We start from the raw sequence: 14,388 nt of genomic DNA, 5'->3' as shown, positions 1-14,388 counted from the left end.
TATAGAGGGTCATTAATTAGATAGTAAATTTATTCAAATATACGACCAAGCCCCAGAGTAGGTAGGTACCATCAGTCAAATAAGTGATCTATCAATTTTCAAACAAGATCAATTTTCAGACACGTCTATTGGCGTTATTGTTTTATGACATGCAAACGATTATCAACTTCAGGGTGGTAGACCACATATTTGGCTGATGGTACCTACTTCACATCATAAATGTAAAGTTGTGAGATGATTATGATAGTTTATTTCTGGTATCAAATATTAATCCGCGCCCAGTTATCCTTGGCCCGTTTAAGAAACGGCAGGATAAAAAAATCTAGATTTAGTCGTTAAACCTTGTTGAAACTTAACAATTTCATATATCTTGGCTCTAGTGAAATGAGCTAACACTAAATAAATAAATCGAGGTTTATTTTTCCTCCAAGTGATGGCAATGAATCATATGAAGATGATGCAAATAAACAAATTTTCTACAAGGCAGCAGTTATTTCATAATCATAAGCAAAGACAATGAGGAAATCTTGAAGTAAAAAATACGATAATATGATAAATGTGAGGAAAGTGCTAATCGTTTATTTGTAGTATAAGTTCATTATAGGAAAATCAATTCAGGAACTGTAATGAGTAGTCCTTCCAGAGTGCCCTGTCCCTATTGCCCAGGTTCACCTGGTGGCCATTAATGTCCATATTGGCCGTGTCCACAAGGATGTTTTGGGGTCTGATTTTTCGGGGGATGGTGATTCGGGCCCAACAGCTCCGCAGATTACGCCGGGTCGTTGGTTTGGGAATTGGGGCGCAGGATGTGGGACAGAGGAGGTGACCCCCGTTCCGGGTCGTACTTGGTCCAGCGGGTCTCGTTGGCCATACAACGGGGCAATGCCGCTGGTAATGGGTACGTTTGGGCCAAGTACGATGCGGACGGGTATGGAGTAGTTTTTGTTTTACTTTATAATATAATTTATTCTTTCTTTCTTTTTTTGTGATTTTTGTCATTTTTTTTATTGTATAACTGTTTTTTTTTAAATTATAAATAATATTACAAATTTAAATATTCAGGAATAAAGCCTTAGCTATATTATAAAATGCTCTCCATTAGTATTCTATAGTTGAGCACTAGGCAGTAAATATTTCATTCGTTTAGCTGATTTCGTCGCAAATTCTCTACCAATAGTGCTCAGACTTTTTGCTTTACACTTTTCCACGTGTTACTCCAAAACCAGCCAAAACTTCACGGCGTTACTCAGGATTTTATTTCCAGGAATTCCCCAGGACAGAGGAAAGTAAAAAATCGAAGCGTAATTTTATCTGGCGGCATAAATTAGTCACTGTATCGCATGCGTAAGTACCACGTGTAATTGCGGCAATGACACTGACATTGGGTGATTTGGGCGTAACCGAGGCCGATGAGTCTCGCGACACGACCAGCTGGCGCTTTAATAGTCATGACATCTTTTCTAATCGGGACTCTTTTTGAAATTATTATCGTATAACTAGGTAAGTATTTTTTTAAAGACATTTTAATTATTATTTGTGCTATTGAGTACATTACTTTATAACACAGTCCACAGTTTGCTTAAAATATATAACAAATAAGTCTTCTACGTACAGTCCACTTCATAAAATAGTGACCAAAAATTTTCTCAAAAATATCTGAACACGGCTCTATTTTTAACGGCGTAAAAGCGTGTTCAGATATTTTCGATCGAATTTTTCCTCACAAGTATATGATTCGACTGTACAATAATGTAATGCAGAAAATCAGCCAAGTGCGTGTCGGGCCACGCGCATTGGAGAGTCCATGAAAACAATTACTTTTTGCTTCGACTGCAAGAATGAATATTTGATTACATGTTTAGTTTTAACTGATACACTTTTAAGTGAAATTACCTATCAAAAATATGCTTTCGCGGCATAAAAACTTATTTATTTTATTTTAACCCCCGACGCAAAAAGAGGGGTGTTATAAGTTTGACCGCTATGTGTGTCTATGTGTGTGTCTGTCTGTCTGTCTGTGGCACCGTAGCTCTTAAACGGGTGGACCGATTTGAATGCGGTTTTTTTGTTTGATAGCAGGTTTTCTAGCGATGGTTCTTAGACATGTTTTATTAAAATCAGTTCAGCCGTTTTTGAGATATTGAACTATGAAGTAACAAAGTCGGGGTTTTCCAACTTTTTTGTTGGTTATAGGTTATTTAAATCCTTATTCCTGTTCAGACGTAGATCCGACAAACCATACACAATTATGTGGTAAAATTAAAATTATTGGACGCCATGTGGTTACCGCCTTTACGGAAGCAAATGTGAAATAATTTACTGTTGAAAATACTGTTTTATTTAGTCGTTGCCACCCGGTGGGAAAATTAAACCTAGATTTAGTTGTTCGGTACACCTAATTTAAGATTGATTGACAGTTCCACACTTTTTGACACTACTAAACGAAACTTAAAACTAGATCACGATTTTTTTTTCAATAAAAAGTCATTAGAATCTCTGAGCTAAGCAGCGGACTGACGAATGGAGAAACATAGCGAAACAATATGCATTCCGTTTTTACCATTTTTATTAAAGGAACTCTTAAAATACAACATTTACAAGTTTTGTATAATAGCACAGATTAATAAAGGGTGAATATTCGGGTGTTAGTACCGCCGTCATTGTTCTCAACACTTTTTTGATCAGATTTCTTTAGCAAAAAGGTACAACAAACATCAACATCCGACACATATTGATGAACACATGTTGACACATGTTGATATTTATTGTACCTATTTCTTCAAATCTGATAAAAAAGTGTTGAGAACAATGACGGCGGTACAAACGCCCGAATATTCACCCTAAAATACAAATACCTACTGTTATACTGTGATTGTACGATCATTCCAATTAGTCTCAATGTAAAACTACCAACAAATGCCGCATTTTAGCAGGTGTTATAACAAATGAAAGCAGCAAGGGGCAGACAAACGACTAACGCCAGTGAACGTCACGTCAGCAGTCGCAGCATGTTGTGACAGATGACGGAGATGACCGAGTTGTACGATCTTGACACATTGATTAACCAACTGTCTCGAGGCGCCAGTTTCACTTTTTTATGAGAATCTAGAGTAGTCGGTACTCTTTACTGTGCCTCGAGTGTTATTAACTTTACTTATAGTAACAGTAACAGGCGTAAAATTTGGCGCGCAATTCTGACAAACGTCATTTGTTTTTCACCGAAAGTAGGTACCTACTTATTTGTCTTTAAAATAACATCATTGACCTTGATAGTATCTCTACAAAATTGCAATCTCTTAATTTTGGATAAGAATTTAAATTTGATACGCATATAAAACGGAATTATTTCACTCACGCGCATTCGATGAAAGTCAAATATCATTCATTAGTTTGAAATGTGCCTGGCTATTAACATCGGCAGTACGGCCTTTAAGTATAATGAGACGGCCTTGGTTCTAATTTGCCGGTCAATACGTCTAATTTGCGCGGTTAGCTTCCGCGACGAGTCGCGCAGTTTCCCGCTCGTTTAATTTTGTTGCTGCGCTGCGTGCGCCCGCGCACCCACGGCCATCTTACGCTTCCGTGAACTGCGAATGCAATGCACGATATCATCTATCACTTCTGTCGTATCTTACATCGACCGACCAGCGAACATTTGACGTATTTGGATGTTGTCACCGAAAACGTGGTTACTTTAGAGGTTATGTCGACACGTGGGCGGTACAGCGGTCGAATATCGTTTGAAATTTTGGAGGCTCTTCTTAAGCAAATAAATTATCCGTACCTAATAAAGAAAAGACAACATGGTGGCTCCTAAAAATAATAACAATAAAATGGCACCTCCGGCTGACGCAGCCGGCGGCGCGGGCGCGGGCGTCTCTCGCCTATCTGACTGTACAAATAGCTGCAACCTTGAGATTCGGCGCGCGCGACAAGGTCATTGCGCGAATCGTTATCAGCGTGACGTCAGCTCATGACCTCCGCGCGACCTTCGCCGAGGTGCCCGCCGCACAGATACCGATAGCGACCGATAGCGCTCGCCTAGCAGCGCCGCTCTGCTGCTTCCGCCTCCGCAGTCCACGCAGCACACGCCACTTTACCTGCACGCCTTAACACGACGTTTTGTTGACTGTACAACAAATATTCCTCATTAATTTTGTCAAATAAAATGATTCACCAGACCTAATGTCAAGTTCAAAGTTAAAAAACAAATCGCAATAAACATATTTTTTACAGAGATGTTATTTTATCTAGAATACTTTACACTGAGAAAACTCGCAATTTCAAGAACTGGCACTCAGCCAAAAATAAAACGTCGATCGAAATCACTTTCCGCGCCATACGTACATTATTATTGCGTCCGCAAATATTCCGTCGACCTTGTGTATTCATGGCCGTGCAAAAATATCAGCCTGACATTCTAAACTATTTCCCGATCTTTAAGTTGCTAACCAGGAAGCTGCGGATAGCATTGACCACGCCTCTGCTCCTCGAGGCCGAGCTCTTAAAGATCATTCCGAGCTCGCTCTCCCGTCTGTGTGATGCAGATACATACTCTCATTGCAGAAGGATACAATTGAACTCCGGATCAGCATTAAAAATTGTTAATTAGGTATATTTTTTTTAATTTCGTTTTATTTTAAAATCCATGGATGCAAGTACCTAACAAAAACAATGTCTACGACAACGTCAACGATCTAACAAACAAGCTAGTCGCCTAAATTTCGTGGACTGTTTCCTGTTGTTAATTCATCAGAGTTGCCTAAACTAAATAACAGCTCAAGGATTTCTAAGTATTGAGTCCGTTATAAACTATGATACAGACCTACTTAAATACTTAAATTTTGTGGGTGTCAATTTAGACAACTAACGTGTCAACAGCTCGTAACTCTTTGTACTGTAAGCACATCGAATAACATTTAAATTCACTTTTCTAACGTTCAATTTACGTCAAGTAGCTTCTATCAGAGCCTCCGAGCGAACTTAAAGGTCCTAAATAAAACAGCAAGCTCAAGAGAAGTTTATCATAACTGTATTTGTGAAGTCCATTAGATTATACTACGACTTCAGTGCCATTGATTATACACGGAAACGTAAGTTGATTAACTATGTAAATTGTTGACACATTAAATACTTTTAGATTTAAGCGCGTGTTGAGGTGAATTATTATCATAAATAAATACAGTTATTCAGACAACTTGAGACGCAACAACAATTAGGCAGAGCGGCTATAGCTATTCGGTACATAAAAGAGAGTTAGCAACATTAACCTTTATTTGTTACAGTAAACTTTTACAAATGCATTAGTTTTCCACGTTTAGTTAAGCGTAGCGAATAAGTAAACGAGAGTATGATTGGGCGGGGCGAGCATGACCTGAATCCGAATACGGGCACGCGAGAGAAATCTCAGGCCGGTGCGGGCGCTGCCAGATGAAACTCGCGGAGAGAAAGGTCCTGAATCCTTCGTGACCATGATACGCTAATTCAGAAAGTTTTAATGGGCAGGTACATGCATTATGAATTTGTGATGTGGGACTATTGTGTTTGCCGACACGTTTACATGCCCATTTAGTCTTCTTTACAGATTGAGTAAATTTTAATAAAAACTTTAGATAACTGTTTAGGTTTCAAGCCACAGACGGATATAACGGAACTTTTTTACATAATCCGTACGTCCAGCCGTCTATAAAGACCCTTTTGCTCAGGAACACGTGGAGCTATCAAGTTGTCTTATTGCAAATAATGTAGTAGAACATCTTTGTTGGCCACTAGGGCAAACGCCACATGTGGTCGTATCGCGAGTGAATCGCCTCAATTTCTCTGCGCGAGGGCGGCCTCGGTACCTTCAGATAATCGACGGAGAAAACAGACGGATACTGTCATCACGTTTGCGGCTCGACTGACTTATGACTTAAAAAATCTACATACAATCATCTGCTATGTGGGCCAGGGCAGTGGGCCGTGCGGCTGGCTTCATGCCTCGCTTCAGGCCCGTCCTCCTTATTATGTTAATAAAAGTATAAATTGCTAATTAATGGCGAGATTCAATATGACATTTAAAATAATAATTTATACATTATTATTAAGAGAAATAATATTTTATACACATTGATAAGAAAGTATCGTGATTAGCTGCTTGTCACCAGTAGAGTTAGAGATTTGAAGTTAAGGAGACATAAATTTGAATATCATAGAGGTGCATTTATAGGCGATTTTCGTAAATTCATACGGCATAAAGATTTAGCTTTCAAATTCAAATTCAAATTCAAAATCTTTATTGCTTTATTGCCTTTTTTATTAATCTGTCTCTAGGGCCAAGGCCAAGCTTTAATAATTATTATTGTTATTATTTTATTTTCAGACCTGGGTCCTTACAAATTACAAAAGCTTTGAAAGACGTTTTTTTTTCATTATTTCATTAAATCACTGAAGTTCATTGTTAATCACAAAAAATATTAAGGACCACCACAAAAAAAGATGCAAAATCAGAGCGCACCGGACGATAAAAAAAGGTTTATCTGGTTTAGAAAATGGTTTAGCTTGCACTGGTCAGAATGCAAAAGACACAAATAAATGATTAATGATTTATCTGCCCGTTTGGTTCTGGCCTCAGGTGACCCCAGACAGGACCTCTCGCAAAGATAGTTGAGAGAGGTAATGAGGGCAGTGTCCTAGGATAATCGATGCCTGTAGCAGAAAATCTCGACAACGGTTTACTTGTTGTTTTAGTTTCATTTGTTAAGTACAGTTATGTATAGTTTAGTTAGCTATAGTTTATAATTTTATTTTATAACATAAAAAATCGATTTTTATAAACCTTTGAATGCAGTTGTTTATTGTCATATTAAATAAAAAAGCTAACTAAAGTATTTAGGTCCATCAAATTTTTCCATGCTGTATATATATTGATAAATCATATTTTTCCTTTGGAACTCCCTATTTTTCCTATTATTTATAGTTGCACGAAACCCTTGTGAACTTGCACAAGTTCGAGTCGTACTTCGCCAGTATTTTGTATTGTACCTTCAAATTTTAGATCTAACTTTCGTGATGTCGATTTTCTTACTAAATTAATCTGAACAGAACGTAAAATTGTTACGAGTACTCGTGTGGTTGAGTTAAAAAGTAAGTAAAATTAATGCCGTAGGCCAATGGTTAGGCGTACCTGTTTCTTTGTCTTTTCATTGTAATATGGAAATTATTTAATTATTTATTAGTAATTACAAGCTCATTTATATTAATTACAATGCTACGCACGCATGCAACTTCGCACAAGCAAGTTTTCAACTATAGGTAAATTGCATATTGAAATCAACGAACGGCATGAGTGAAGGAAATCTACTATTGAATTTGTTGCTTGATGATTTTCAGCTGAAAAGAGTCCCCTTTTTAATTTTTCCTACCCGATTATTAACATTTTTTTTTCCCAAAAGAAAGTCACTACAAGGGCTTTAAACTATTTTTTGCTTGTGATGTGACATATGGACGAACTGACGATCATTTATAATTATAGGGGGTCCGTTATCTATATTACATTGAATACCGTTGCATTCCCGATATTACTCATGGATTCTATTTAACTACTTAAATCAGGACAAAAATGCAAATGTTGATCGTCATCGTCGTGGATAAGTAGGTTTTAGCGAGTGGTGTTGCACTTGCGACATACTTTCTCGGTGTTTATGAACGTACTGCAGTGCTGTATACTCGTAACAGAGCTCCCAATTTCTCGTGTTTCAGAGCAATTCGAGCGGTGTTCCGTGTTATTTTTCCCGGTCGCTGACCTGCATTTGCGCTTACCCAGCAACCATTTGTTTTCCCGATTATTTCCTTACTATCTTTGAAGTACCAAACATGACCACTCGATAATCGCATGAGCGCAATGACCGTTCCACGAAATTAGAACCTTTAAAATAACATACATTTTGAAAACGAAGCGAATTAATGAAGACAGTATTTTAACTCTCAATTTATTCGCTGTCTAAATTAACAGATTCCTGCTCGGAATATTACCACAGATATTACACACTATTTTTAAACATCGGCACGATATTCTTGAATGCAAAATGTGTCCATTTATGTTTTTCTTTTAAACCAAGGCGTTTTGTTGTTCAAGGAACAGAAGATAATAAAGAATTTAACGATACCTAATCGCGTTCTTCAGAAGATGTTTCTTTTAAGATAATAAAATGAATACAAACATTCAACACAGCGCAGCAATAATGTGTTGTCATCAATCGTGTTTACGCTTAAACCTGACTTCGCGGATAGCTGGCCGGTCAGGCGAGGACACTGTTTCGCTGACACCGGGAGTGCAAAGACATGATGCACTGGTCGTACGGCGTAGAATCGGTTATCGCGCCACGTGACGCCACGTGGCGTGCCTCGTGTGTGCGAGTTGCATGTGCAGCCAGCGACTTGGAGGCATTCGCCAAGCACTGCTTGACATTTTTGTTGAATTTGTGAATTGTATTGTGAATGTCTGCAGACTTAGTGATAAGCAGGTTCTTAGCTTTCTTGACTAATTAGTATTCGTGAATAGATTTCCATTGCACCACGAAGAAAACAAATATAGAAAAATATAGTATTCATGTGTGTTGTGTTTTTGTACCTAATACCTATTCTCAAAGCGAAACAACTCGAATTCCCAAAAATTGGCACTGAACAACGATGTTATTTATTTGAAACAAGGTTGCTAATTTTTTCAAGGAGCTTTTTTTAAGCTTACTCTTTTTTGCGAGGAGTGGGCAGAATATTTACAGCTGCGATCCGCGTGTGATTTACTACTTTACGTATGCGGCAAACTATAGTCGCTATGTACAAACGTTTACATAGCGTACCTACCACTGTGTAAAACACAAGGTCGCAGCGTGTTTCAAAGGAATCGTTTACAAGCGAGAACAATATCGCTTACAGACAAACTGCTATGGATTTCAGAGAACTGTTACTATCAAATGTCAACCTTCGCAGGCACACGTGGTCGTGACGTGACGACGTAACTAAATACGTAATTAACGGCGATAAATAATTACAAAACAGACGGATAATACACTCGGGAATTGTAACAACCTTTGTTTTAAAGATAACATCGTGCAATACATGAACAATAATATTTTTTAAGTAAACGTAGAGAAATCACAAAGAGATAAAACATGGATTACCTACACGGGCTAATATTTCACTATACCTACTAACTAAATAGAAAAAAGAAATAAAGCTCATTACTATCTAAGTTTTCGCTTTCAAGAAAGTTTGAAGAATGTACTTATATACTTACTTTTTAAACATTTTCTTAGTGGGTAATTAAAGGTACGTATTAATTATTCTTTATATTGTTAATTTAGAAGGTTCAATTGAAGAAATAACCATCTTAAAAATAACATAACTATTTATACAATTCGCCCAAGTCCTGTCCCTGCGGAAGAGTGCCCTAGGCTGGCTGCATTTCTACACTGTATTGTGATACCAATAGGTTGTGTGAAAAATGCGCCGAAACTATGGTCATGGTCATGGGTAATTTCAAACCATTTTTGTATTACTTGACCGAAAATTTTGTACAATGTTAATATTTATGGGTCAAAACTTAAATTAATCTAAATAGTCTAATTAGTTTTAATAAACCTGGATGAACGAGAACACAATCATTATCCAATAGTTAGTGGCATGATAATTTCTGTAGCTTATTTATTATCCTTTATTAAGATACTTATTTGTAACATCCAACTTAAAAACATTATTACAGCGAATTTATGACCTTTTTCGGTGCGCTGTCTTAGCAAGGAAATGGTGCCTAGTGTAGCATCATCTGGTATTTTGGTATCGACGCTAACACGGAAGACTATTTCAAGAGTCAGGGTCAGCGGCGCCGTCACCACCCGCCTGCGCCCGCGCAGCACCGTCACGCGCCGGTGTCGGGTTTCAGCAACCAGAAGCCGTTACAACCCTAATTCAACCTAAGAATTTCTATGGCATCATCAGCTTTATTAGTTATCAGGATTACCGTGTGAGTATGATCTATGTCATTTTTAAAACTTACAAATAAATATGAGGAAAATATACTTGATTTTCCTAGTTTTTCTTTGTATTAGGAACAATGTATTTGTAGAGCTGCAACTGATAGAAAATATAAGATACTTGACTTATTGACGTAAGACAAGATAAAATGATAAAACCATCGTACCTACCTAAACAGGAAGGGAAATCTTATTTGCATAGTTCGATAAGTCATCTACTTATCTACTTCTGCGCTTGTGTATTTTGAATACGTAATACATGTGTTCTGAGCTCCATACGGTATTTGACAACTCCTGATTTTGCCATATCTTAATATTATTATGAATATATAGATATACAGATAGTGTTTAGCGAAGAGAAAATTTAAATCGGTTGAAAATTGGATTTATAGTGATTTTTTGAAAAATCTATATACCTGTCTCTTTCTCAAACGCTTTTCTCTATGCAGCAAGTATGGCGGTACTGGTGTGTGACGTATGTCTTTCTCAGTCTAATCTTGAATTTCAAACCTTTATAACTGTTATTTGTAAAGGTAGCTTAAAAATTATTTTTCTATTTGATAACAGGCATTGTTTAGTTTTAATTTATAAATCATATACAAAATAGTCAAATACCGTATTGATCACGAAAATACTTGCCGTGTCTCGGGCAAGGTAACATAAAGACCAAGAATGTGATCATGATTTATCTACCCGCCTATATCTAAATAGGCCTAGGTCACAGATTATTTTATTACTTAAAGTTATTGCGCACCGTCTACCTACAGTACCTACAGTACCTAACCTAGGTTACGTATGTACTTATGAAACAGTATCGACCTTCAGACATTGTAATAACAATCGCAACAATAGAGAAATATCACGTTTCAGCATATTTAGGGATCAGCGAGAATGGGAATGGAGTTCATAAATACATGCTCTCATGCGAATAATCTAATTAATAAGCAAGTACTTACATAGGCTATTTGACGAACTTGAACTTTTATTCTTCTAAGCCGGCAATTAAAGAAAATATATATTGTCCTTCAATAACAATCATACAATCAAATTTGCAACTGATAACTGTAACACATAACTGTAACAGGGGCAAAAAATTAAACCACAGCTTCCACTCTCCATCTTGAGCTAATTTAGTTCTACAACCTTTGAAAATATCTTGTATTATTTATTTGGAATAAACATAATGATAAAATTACTTAATTTTTGAAAGTTGCAGAACTAAAGTAGTTTCATTTGAGTAACAGAACCAGTGTTTATTTTTTGCTCTTGTTACAGGGCTCACCCGGTACATAGATAAGGTATTATCTAGTAGTTGAAACCACTCATTTATTGTAACTTCATAAATTTACGTTGGAAACTGAAAAAAGGTATGTCTGCGAATGCTTTTATATTTTGAGAGAGTAGAAGATAGAGGAGGGAAAAAAACAGACGGAAGACTGAAAGACAATGTGAATGTATTACATCTGGGTGATAGAGTAAATGCCTGTGGAAGTGTCAGTTGGGTATTTGCCCTACCTAGTTAATTTGCACCTTCCGCCGAATAATTTCAGAAAACCGAAATGAGCTTTATTATAACCAAATAGGTAAATGTTTAGTAACAAGAATAAAATAACAGAAAGAGAGTCTACATCGACATCATCTTGATGAATGGCAATCTACCACTGTGCGGTTCCCTCGGCACTTCGTGCCACGTACAGTGAAATTGTGAAATCAACTTCCATCAGCAGTGTTTCCTGACAACTATGATATCGGGGATTTCAAGAAAAGGGCTTATACTTTCTTAATAGGACGGCGACGGACCAATGACTCTCTTTGAGTAGTACCAATACTCATGGGCAGTGGTGATAATTTCCCATCAGATGACCCGCTTGCTCGATTGCCTCCCTCTCAAATAAAAAATAAATAAGAATAATAAACTTTCTTAATTCATCAGTATGTTTTTTTTGTTTGTTACGCAATAGCTCCGCCAATTGTGGGCCAAATTTCAAAATTATTTTTTGGTTCTAAAAGACATACTTAATAATACTTTCGAGGTGGTCCCATTGTCACCAAGTCAGGATCTGATGATGGAATTTTAGAGAAATCGAGGGCAACCCTCAAATTTTATAACCACACCTATAGCGATATTGGCATTTTTAGCACCAAGTCAATTATTTAAGTACATTCAGAAAGTACAATTTGATGAACTAGGCCTGATGAAGAAGACCAGTAATTTGTTATAAAATAATATAACTATTCCGTGTTTGGACTTAATGGAATCGTTGTGAGATGCAGTTTGGTTACAATTTACTAAAAACCATGAAAAAAAGATTTTTAACAAAAAATGGAACAGACTACAAAAACCAAGAAAATAATTTTCTACTAGTTTGGAGACAGTGCCTCAGCACGAGCCAGCAGGACTGATTGAAGCTCAATTCTATTGAGGTAGACGACTATAGTTCCACTCCTGCTCACTCGTACTGAGGCACCGATTTCAAACTAATAAAAAACTCTTTTCAAGGTTTTTGTAGTCGGTTCGATTTTTTGTTAAAAAAAATAAGTAAAAAAGTAAGAGCTATGAGATACTCTATCTCTATATAGATAGAGCATCCGCTAGGCTGGCGTTATACCTACCTGGGACCTGAACTTGGTGTACTTAAGTTGGCCGTTTTATTTATACTTACGTCTCAGTGCTACGATGCTTCTTCAGCGCGATGCAGCGTGGACTATCACTAGATGTTCTACGAGGATTCTGTGAGATGATCTCTGAGTTCGCAACACATGTTAAAACAATATATTAGTCATTCTTGAATGGTAATCTTACCAGCGAAAGACGTTTATATCAGGACAACGGTCTTTCCCAAAGCTCGTACTTGCTAGGTCTGTCGTGCTCACATTATCAAGGATAAAAATAAATTAACGCTTTCAGTACCGGCAACGCGAACATGTGTTGCCGTGACTTTCGTCCTATGTCGATGTCATGATTTTGCAGCCATTTGAACGCACCTTCGTTTGACAGTCAGCAGCGAATGAGTTAAGGACCCCCCCCCTCTAAATTTTTAATTTTTATTACTTATACATATATGTTGTTACAGCGAATATAATCGCAATACAAACACTGTAAAAAAATTAAGCGTCTACCAACCGGTAATTACGCGCTTAAAAAGATTTATCCCTGTGGCACCCTTTTGAGTTGGAACCGAAAAAGAAATGGGAACTCTTCATGGCCGTTTCTCGGGGGCTCGTAACTGATTTTACGTATACATTTTCGCAGCATTCATGTAGTGCCGAGCCGTCTGTCGCTCAATGCGCCAATTTTGTACTTGAGTATAATTTTAGCACACAATTGACATGAACGACGTCGCCGGTTTCTGCGTTGTTCGGTCGGGTGACCTCAACCCGCAGCCGTCGCTCGAAGGCAAACTATAGTGATGTTAATAGACAGGAAGCCCAGTCAATGCCAGAAACCCAAGATACTCGCACATTTTTACCTTATTCTTATCTGTCTATTCAGTCAGATAAAGCCATTTTGCATCACAAAACTATTGTGATTTAAATATACATACTTACGTATAAGTCGCACATGAGGCTGAGATCATCTCTAGACTTTGAAAATGAATCCAAGGCGAATGCTAATAACCTGACCTTAAGTTTTTTTGTTCAATAAATTTTTTCGCTGTTTAATATGTTACGGCGGATAATATACCTAACCTCATGTTGTTGTCGCATGTTCTTCACAAATTTAATTAAAACTCTGTTGTATTTTTTCATTTAAGTATATTCTTATTCTTACTTAGCTTTTGACATCATCATCCCAGCCTATATACGTCCCACTGCTGGGCACAGGCCTCCTCTCAGAACAAGAGGGCTTGGGCCATAGTTCCCACGCGGGCCCAGTGCGGATTGGGAACTTCGCACGAACCATTGAATCGCTTCGCATGTTGGCAGGTTTCCTCACGATGTTTTCCTTCACCGCAAAGCTCATGGTAAATTTCAAATGTAATTCCGCACATGAATTTCGAAAAACTCAGAGGTGCGAGCCTGGGTTCGAACCCACGACTCTCTGCTTGAGAGGCGATAGGTCAAACCACTAGGCCACCACGGCTTTCTTTTGACATAATTATTTACTAATTATTTAGCTTATTACATAGATTGACGGAGCAAAAACATATTTTATAATAGTACCTACTGCCGTTTGCAAGGAGGACAAGCCGACTTGCAATAAGCTTTAGATGCCATGCGGTGTGTCGCCTAGCAACACAGACATAAAAAAATCTGCTGCTATTCATTCATACTGGATACAAATTCGTCCACGTACTCGTATGTATAATCTCCAGAACCAATAATGTACCTGTGGCCATTCAGGCGGGCCTTTCCTTATCTAGACACAGGCCGC

This window comes from Choristoneura fumiferana, chromosome 5, assembly GCF_025370935.1.
Source record: "Choristoneura fumiferana chromosome 5, NRCan_CFum_1, whole genome shotgun sequence".
NCBI classification, from domain to species: domain Eukaryota; kingdom Metazoa; phylum Arthropoda; class Insecta; order Lepidoptera; family Tortricidae; genus Choristoneura; species Choristoneura fumiferana.
This window is presented reverse-complemented; position numbering follows the sequence as displayed.